The sequence below is a fragment of the Coregonus clupeaformis genome, unplaced genomic scaffold, assembly GCF_020615455.1.
Source record: "Coregonus clupeaformis isolate EN_2021a unplaced genomic scaffold, ASM2061545v1 scaf0536, whole genome shotgun sequence".
Classification (NCBI taxonomy): domain Eukaryota; kingdom Metazoa; phylum Chordata; class Actinopteri; order Salmoniformes; family Salmonidae; genus Coregonus; species Coregonus clupeaformis.
In genome coordinates this window covers 278,604-288,170 of record NW_025533991.1, presented here as the reverse complement: position 1 = coordinate 288,170, position 9,567 = coordinate 278,604, and positions in this window count along the sequence as shown.

Here is a 9,567-nt window from a genome sequence, read left to right as displayed (position 1 = left end):
TAGAGCCATGACTATATGGAACTCTGTTCCACATCAGGTAACTGCATAGAGCCATGACTATATGGAACTCTGTTCCACATCAGGTAACTGCATAGAGCCATGACTATATGGAACTCTGTTCCACATCAGGTAACTGCATAGAGCCATGACTATATGGAACTCTATTCCACATCAGGTAACTGCATAGAGCCATGACTATATGGAACTCTGTTCCACATCAGGTAACTGCATAGAGCCATGACTATATGGAACTCTGTTCCACATCAGGTAACTGCATAGAGCCATGACTATATGGAACTCTATTCCACATCAGGTAACTGCATAGAGCCATGACTATATGGAACTCTGTTCCACATCAGGTAACTGCATAGAGCCATGACTATATGGAACTCTGTTCCACATCAGGTAACTGCATAGAGCCATGACTATATGGAACTCTGTTCCACATCAGGTAACTGCATAGAGCCATGACTATATGGAACTCTGTTCCACATCAGGTAACTGCATAGAGCCATGACTATATGGAACTCTATTCCACATCAGGTAACTGCATAGAGCCATGACTATATGGAACTCTGTTCCACATCAGGTAACTGCATAGAGCCATGACTATATGGAACTCTATTCCACATCAGGTAACTGCATAGAGCCATGACTACATGGAACTCTATTCCACATCAGGTAACTGCATAGAGCCATGACTATATGGAACTCTGTTCCACATCAGGTAACTGCATAGAGCCATGACTATATGGAACTCTATTCCACATCAGGTAACTGCATAGAGCCATGACTATATGGAACTCTGTTCCACATCAGGTAACTGCATAGAGCCATGACTATATGGAACTCTGTTCCACATCAGGTAACTGCATAGAGCCATGACTATATGGAACTCTGTTCCACATCAGGTAACTGCATAGAGCCATGACTATATGGAACTCTATTCCACATCAGGTAACTGCATAGAGCCATGACTATATGGAACTCTATTCCACATCAGGTAACTGCATAGAGCCATGACTATATGGAACTCTATTCCACATCAGGTAACTGCATAGAGCCATGACTATATGGAACTCTGTTCCACATCAGGTAACTGCATAGAGCCATGACTATATGGAACTCTATTCCACATCAGGTAACTGCATAGAGCCATGACTATATGGAACTCTATTCCACATCAGGTAACTGCATAGAGCCATGACTATATGGAACTCTGTTCCACATCAGGTAACTGCATAGAGCCATGACTACATGGAACTCTGTTCCACATCAGGTAACTGCATAGAGCCATGACTATATGGAACTCTGTTCCACATCAGGTAACTGCATAGAGCCATGACTATATGGAACTCTATTCCACATCAGGTAACTGCATAGAGCCATGACTATATGGAACTCTATTCCACATCAGGTAACTGCATAGAGCCATGACTATATGGAACTCTGTTCCACATCAGGTAACTGCATAGAGCCATGACTATATGGAACTCTATTCCACATCAGGTAACTGCATAGAGCCATGACTATATGGAACTCTGTTCCACATCAGGTAACTGCATAGAGCCATGACTATATGGAACTCTATTCCACATCAGGTAACTGCATAGAGCCATGACTATATGGAACTCTGTTCCACATCAGGTAACTGCATAGAGCCATGACTATATGGAACTCTATTCCACATCAGGTAACTGCATAGAGCCATGACTATATGGAACTCTGTTCCACATCAGGTAACTGCATAGAGCCATGACTATATGGAACTCTGTTCCACATCAGGTAACTGCATAGAGCCATGACTATATGGAACTCTGTTCCACATCAGGTAACTGCATAGAGCCATGACTATATGGAACTCTGTTCCACATCAGGTAACTGCATAGAGCCATGACTATATGGAACTCTATTCCACATCAGGTAACTGCATAGAGCCATGACTATATGGAACTCTGTTCCACATCAGGTAACTGCATAGAGCCATGACTATATGGAACTCTGTTCCACATCAGGTAACTGCATAGAGCCATGACTATATGGAACTCTATTCCACATCAGGTAACTGCATAGAGCCATGACTATATGGAACTCTGTTCCACATCAGGTAACTGCATAGAGCCATGACTATATGGAACTCTGTTCCACATCAGGTAACTGCATAGAGCCATGACTATATGGAACTCTGTTCCACATCAGGTAACTGCATAGAGCCATGACTATATGGAACTCTGTTCCACATCAGGTAACTGCATAGAGCCATGACTATATGGAACTCTGTTCCACATCAGGTAACTGCATAGAGCCATGACTATATGGAACTCTGTTCCACATCAGGTAACTGCATAGAGCCATGACTATATGGAACTCTATTCCACATCAGGTAACTGCATAGAGCCATGACTATATGGAACTCTGTTCCACATCAGGTAACTGCATAGAGCCATGACTATATGGAACTCTGTTCCACATCAGGTAACTGCATAGAGCCATGACTATATGGAACTCTGTTCCACATCAGGTAACTGCATAGAGCCATGACTATATGGAACTCTGTTCCACATCAGGTAACTGCATAGAGCCATGACTATATGGAACTCTGTTCCACATCAGGTAACTGCATAGAGCCATGACTATATGGAACTCTGTTCCACATCAGGTAACTGCATAGAGCCATGACTATATGGAACTCTGTTCCACATCAGGTAACTGCATAGAGCCATGACTATATGGAACTCTATTCCACATCAGGTAACTGCATAGAGCCATGACTATATGGAACTCTGTTCCACATCAGGTAACTGCATAGAGCCATGACTATATGGAACTCTATTCCACATCAGGTAACTGCATAGAGCCATGACTATATGGAACTCTGTTCCACATCAGGTAACTGCATAGAGCCATGACTATATGGAACTCTGTTCCACATCAGGTAACTGCATAGAGCCATGACTATATGGAACTCTGTTCCACATCAGGTAACTGCATAGAGCCATGACTATATGGAACTCTGTTCCACATCAGGTAACTGCATAGAGCCATGACTATATGGAACTCTATTCCACATCAGGTAACTGCATAGAGCCATGACTATATGGAACTCTGTTCCACATCAGGTAACTGCATAGAGCCATGACTATATGGAACTCTATTCCACATCAGGTAACTGCATAGAGCCATGACTATATGGAACTCTATTCCACATCAGGTAACTGCATAGAGCCATGACTATATGGAACTCTGTTCCACATCAGGTAACTGCATAGAGCCATGACTATATGGAACTCTGTTCCACATCAGGTAACTGCATAGAGCCATGACTATATGGAACTCTATTCCACATCAGGTAACTGCATAGAGCCATGACTATATGGAACTCTGTTCCACATCAGGTAACTGCATAGAGCCATGACTATATGGAACTCTGTTCCACATCAGGTAACTGCATAGAGCCATGACTATATGGAACTCTGTTCCACATCAGGTAACTGCATAGAGCCATGACTATATGGAACTCTGTTCCACATCAGGTAACTGCATAGAGCCATGACTATATGGAACTCTGTTCCACATCAGGTAACTGCATAGAGCCATGACTATATGGAACTCTATTCCACATCAGGTAACTGCATAGAGCCATGACTATATGGAACTCTGTTCCACATCAGGTAACTGCATAGAGCCATGACTATATGGAACTCTGTTCCACATCAGGTAACTGCATAGAGCCATGACTATATGGAACTCTGTTCCACATCAGGTAACTGCATAGAGCCATGACTATATGGAACTCTGTTCCACATCAGGTAACTGCATAGAGCCATGACTATATGGAACTCTATTCCACATCAGGTAACTGCATAGAGCCATGACTACATGGAACTCTGTTCCACATCAGGTAACTGCATAGAGCCATGACTATATGGAACTCTGTTCCACATCAGGTAACTGCATAGAGCCATGACTACATGGAACTCTGTTCCACATCAGGTAACTGCATAGAGCCATGACTATATGGAACTCTGTTCCACATCAGGTAACTGCATAGAGCCATGACTATATGGAACTCTGTTCCACATCAGGTAACTGCATAGAGCCATGACTATATGGAACTCTGTTCCACATCAGGTAACTGCATAGAGCCATGACTATATGGAACTCTGTTCCACATCAGGTAACTGCATAGAGCCATGACTATATGGAACTCTATTCCACATCAGGTAACTGAATAGAGCCATGACTATATGGAACTCTATTCCACATCAGGTAACTGCATAGAGCCATGACTATATGGAACTCTATTCCACATCAGGTAACTGCATAGAGCCATGACTATATGGAACTCTGTTCCACATCAGGTAACTGCATAGAGCCATGACTATATGGAACTCTGTTCCACATCAGGTAACTGCATAGAGCCATGACTATATGGAACTCTATTCCACATCAGGTAACTGCATAGAGCCATGACTACATGGAACTCTATTCCACATCAGGTAACTGCATAGAGCCATGACTACATGGAACTCTATTCCACATCAGGTAACTGCATAGAGCCATGACTATATGGAACTCTATTCCACATCAGGTAACTGCATAGAGCCATGACTATATGGAACTCTATTCCACATCAGGTAACTGCATAGAGCCATGACTACATGGAACTCTATTCCACATCAGGTAACTGCATAGAGCCATGACTACATGGAACTCTATTCCACATCAGGTAACTGCATAGAGCCATGACTATATGGAACTCTATTCCACATCAGGTAACTGCATAGAGCCATGACTATATGGAACTCTATTCCACATCAGGTAACTGCATAGAGCCATGACTATATGGAACTCTATTCCACATCAGGTAACTGCATAGAGCCATGACTATATGGAACTCTGTTCCACATCAGGTAACTGCATAGAGCCATGACTATATGGAACTCTATTCCACATCAGGTAACTGCATAGAGCCATGACTATATGGAACTCTATTCCACATCAGGTAACTGCATAGAGCCATGACTATATGGAACTCTGTTCCACATCAGGTAACTGCATAGAGCCATGACTACATGGAACTCTATTCCACATCAGGTAACTGCATAGAGCCATGACTATATGGAACTCTATTCCACATCAGGTAACTGCATAGAGCCATGACTATATGGAACTCTGTTCCACATCAGGTAACTGCATAGAGCCATGACTATATGGAACTCTATTCCACATCAGGTAACTGCATAGAGCCATGACTATATGGAACTCTGTTCCACATCAGGTAACTGCATAGAGCCATGACTATATGGAACTCTATTCCACATCAGGTAACTGCATAGAGCCATGACTATATGGAACTCTGTTCCACATCAGGTAACTGCATAGAGCCATGACTATATGGAACTCTGTTCCACATCAGGTAACTGCATAGAGCCATGACTATATGGAACTCTATTCCACATCAGGTAACTGCATAGAGCCATGACTATATGGAACTCTGTTCCACATCAGGTAACTGCATAGAGCCATGACTATATGGAACTCTGTTCCACATCAGGTAACTGCATAGAGCCATGACTATATGGAACTCTGTTCCACATCAGGTAACTGCATAGAGCCATGACTATATGGAACTCTGTTCCACATCAGGTAACTGCATAGAGCCATGACTATATGGAACTCTGTTCCACATCAGGTAACTGCATAGAGCCATGACTATATGGAACTCTGTTCCACATCAGGTAACTGCATAGAGCCATGACTATATGGAACTCTGTTCCACATCAGGTAACTGCATAGAGCCATGACTATATGGAACTCTATTCCACATCAGGTAACTGCATAGAGCCATGACTATATGGAACTCTGTTCCACATCAGGTAACTGCATAGAGCCATGACTATATGGAACTCTGTTCCACATCAGGTAACTGCATAGAGCCATGACTATATGGAACTCTGTTCCACATCAGGTAACTGCATAGAGCCATGACTATATGGAACTCTGTTCCACATCAGGTAACTGCATAGAGCCATGACTATATGGAACTCTATTCCACATCAGGTAACTGCATAGAGCCATGACTATATGGAACTCTGTTCCACATCAGGTAACTGCATAGAGCCATGACTATATGGAACTCTGTTCCACATCAGGTAACTGCATAGAGCCATGACTATATGGAACTCTGTTCCACGTCAGGTAACTGCATAGAGCCATGACTATATGGAACTCTGTTCCACATCAGGTAACTGCATAGAGCCATGACTATATGGAACTCTATTCCACATCAGGTAACTGCATAGAGCCATGACTATATGGAACTCTATTCCACATCAGGTAACTGCATAGAGCCATGACTATATGGAACTCTGTTCCACATCAGGTAACTGCATAGAGCCATGACTATATGGAACTCTATTCCACATCAGGTAACTGCATAGAGCCATGACTATATGGAACTCTGTTCCACATCAGGTAACTGCATAGAGCCATGACTATATGGAACTCTGTTCCACATCAGGTAACTGCATAGAGCCATGACTATATGGAACTCTGTTCCACATCAGGTAACTGCATAGAGCCATGACTATATGGAACTCTGTTCCACATCAGGTAACTGCATAGAGCCATGACTATATGGAACTCTGTTCCACATCAGGTAACTGCATAGAGCCATGACTATATGGAACTCTGTTCCACATCAGGTAACTGCATAGAGCCATGACTATATGGAACTCTGTTCCACATCAGGTAACTGCATAGAGCCATGACTATATGGAACTCTGTTCCACATCAGGTAACTGCATAGAGCCATGACTATATGGAACTCTGTTCCACATCAGGTAACTGCATAGAGCCATGACTATATGGAACTCTGTTCCACATCAGGTAACTGCATAGAGCCATGACTATATGGAACTCTGTTCCACATCAGGTAACTGCATAGAGCCTTGACTATATGGAACTCTGTTCCACATCAGGTAACTGCATAGAGCCATGACTATATGGAACTCTATTCCACATCAGGTAACTGCATAGAGCCATGACTATATGGAACTCTGTTCCACATCAGGTAACTGCATAGAGCCATGACTATATGGAACTCTGTTCCACATCAGGTAACTGCATAGAGCCATGACTATATGGAACTCTGTTCCACATCAGGTAACTGCATAGAGCCATGACTATATGGAACTCTGTTCCACATCAGGTAACTGCATAGAGCCATGACTATATGGAACTCTGTTCCACATCAGGTAACTGCATAGAGCCATGACTATATGGAACTCTGTTCCACATCAGGTAACTGCATAGAGCCATGACTATATGGAACTCTGTTCCACATCAGGTAACTGCATAGAGCCATGACTATATGGAACTCTGTTCCACATCAGGTAACTGCATAGAGCCATGACTATATGGAACTCTGTTCCACATCAGGTAACTGCATAGAGCCATGACTATATGGAACTCTGTTCCACATCAGGTAACTGCATAGAGCCATGACTATATGGAACTCTGTTCCACATCAGGTAACTGCATAGAGCCATGACTATATGGAACTCTGTTCCACATCAGGTAACTGCATAGAGCCATGACTATATGGAACTCTGTTCCACATCAGGTAACTGCATAGAGCCATGACTATATGGAACTCTGTTCCACATCAGGTAACTGCATAGAGCCATGACTACATGGAACTCTATTCCACATCAGGTAACTGCATAGAGCCATGACTATATGGAACTCTATTCCACATCAGGTAACTGCATAGAGCCATGACTATATGGAACTCTATTCCACATCAGGTAACTGCATAGAGCCATGACTATATGGAACTCTATTCCACATCAGGTAACTGCATAGAGCCATGACTACATGGAACTCTATTCCACATCAGGTAACTGCATAGAGCCATGACTATATGGAACTCTGTTCCACATCAGGTAACTGCATAGAGCCATGACTATATGGAACTCTATTCCACATCAGGTAACTGCATAGAGCCATGACTATATGGAACTCTGTTCCACATCAGGTAACTGCATAGAGCCATGACTATATGGAACTCTGTTCCACATCAGGTAACTGCATAGAGCCATGACTATATGGAACTCTATTCCACATCAGGTAACTGCATAGAGCCATGACTATATGGAACTCTATTCCACATCAGGTAACTGCATAGAGCCATGACTATATGGAACTCTGTTCCACATCAGGTAACTGCATAGAGCCATGACTATATGGAACTCTATTCCACATCAGGTAACTGCATAGAGCCATGACTATATGGAACTCTATTCCACATCAGGTAACTGCATAGAGCCATGACTATATGGAACTCTATTCCACATCAGGTAACTGCATAGAGCCATGACTACATGGAACTCTATTCCACATCAGGTAACTGCATAGAGCCATGACTATATGGAACTCTGTTCCACATCAGGTAACTGCATAGAGCCATGACTATATGGAACTCTATTCCACATCAGGTAACTGCATAGAGCCATGACTATATGGAACTCTATTCCACATCAGGTAACTGCATAGAGCCATGACTATATGGAACTCTGTTCCACATCAGGTAACTGCATAGAGCCATGACTATATGGAACTCTATTCCACATCAGGTAACTGCATAGAGCCATGACTACATGGAACTCTGTTCCACATCAGGTAACTGCATAGAGCCATGACTATATGGAACTCTGTTCCACATCAGGTAACTGCATAGAGCCATGACTATATGGAACTCTATTCCACATCAGGTAACTGCATAGAGCCATGACTATATGGAACTCTATTCCACATCAGGTAACTGCATAGAGCCATGACTATGTTCTAAAAAATGAGACTAGACAAGATGATCACGAGCAGCACTCACCTCAACTTAGCTGACATTTTCCCAGCCTCATTATAACTTAACCAATATCCAAACGGAGATTCAGTTAAAACTAAAATCGGACATTTATTGATTTAACAAGATGAGTCCTCACGCTTGTCTCACGGCAGTGTGATGGCGCTGTCCCAATCAAAACGGCGCCTCAAGTGATCATCTAGTTGACCACACGCAGGATATTGCTTCAAATGTATTAAAGGATTGGCTGACTTTGGGAGTTTCAGTAAGCAACAATTCAATACAGTAGATATGTATGTATGTGTGTATATATATATATACAGTGGGGAGAACAAGTATTTGATACACTGCTGATTTTGCAGGTTTTCCTACTTACAAAGCATGTAGAGGTCTGTCATTTTTATCATAGGTACACTTCAACTGTGAGAGACGGAATCTAAAACAAAAATCCAGAAAATCACATTGTATGATTTTTAAGTAATTAATTTGCATTTTATTGCATGACATAAGTATTAGATACATCAGAAAAGCAGAACTTAATATTTGGTACAGAAACCTTTGTTTGCAATTACAGAGATCATACGTTTCCTGTAGGTCTTGACCAGGTTTGCACACACTGCAGCAGGGATTTTGGCCCACTCCTCCATGCAGACCTTCTCCAGATCCTTCAGGTTTCGGGGCTGTCGCTGGGCAATACGGAC